This window comes from Propithecus coquereli, unplaced genomic scaffold, assembly GCF_000956105.1.
Source record: "Propithecus coquereli isolate 6110/MARCELLA unplaced genomic scaffold, Pcoq_1.0 Scaffold599, whole genome shotgun sequence".
Lineage (NCBI taxonomy): Eukaryota > Metazoa > Chordata > Mammalia > Primates > Indriidae > Propithecus > Propithecus coquereli.
This window is the reverse complement of record NW_012151940.1, coordinates 629064-629335: the sequence shown is the minus strand read 5'-3', so window position 1 is coordinate 629335 and position 272 is coordinate 629064. Positions and strand designations below refer to the sequence as shown.

The following is a 272-nucleotide window of genomic DNA, read 5'->3' as shown; positions in this document are numbered from 1 at the left end:
GAGAAGGTAAATGGCCTCCCAAGGTGGCCTCGTTACAGCAGCAGGACAGGAACGCGGCAGCCGCAGAGCCCACGCCTCCCGCCTCCGGTGCGCGGGCGTCATGCGGGCAGCGCGGCCGCGTCTCAGATCCCCAAGAGCAGGGACCACGCGGCTGCCTGGGTGCATTCACAGCTGTGTGCCCGCCTTGGTGGGCAGGAAGAACGCACTGCTCCCAGCCCCAGGCAGTCTTTCTAAGTCATAGAGTGTTGAAAGCAGCGAACAGTCTGCGGGTC

The 272-nt window shown here is 65.1% G+C and overlaps 1 protein-coding gene across 1 annotated transcript in view; it reads left to right on the top strand.

Moving 5' to 3' along the window:
• IL16 (interleukin 16) overlaps positions 1 to 272 on the top strand; it is a 71794-nt gene that overhangs the window by 35974 nt on the left and 35548 nt on the right. The gene's annotated exons all lie outside the window — the stretch shown is intronic.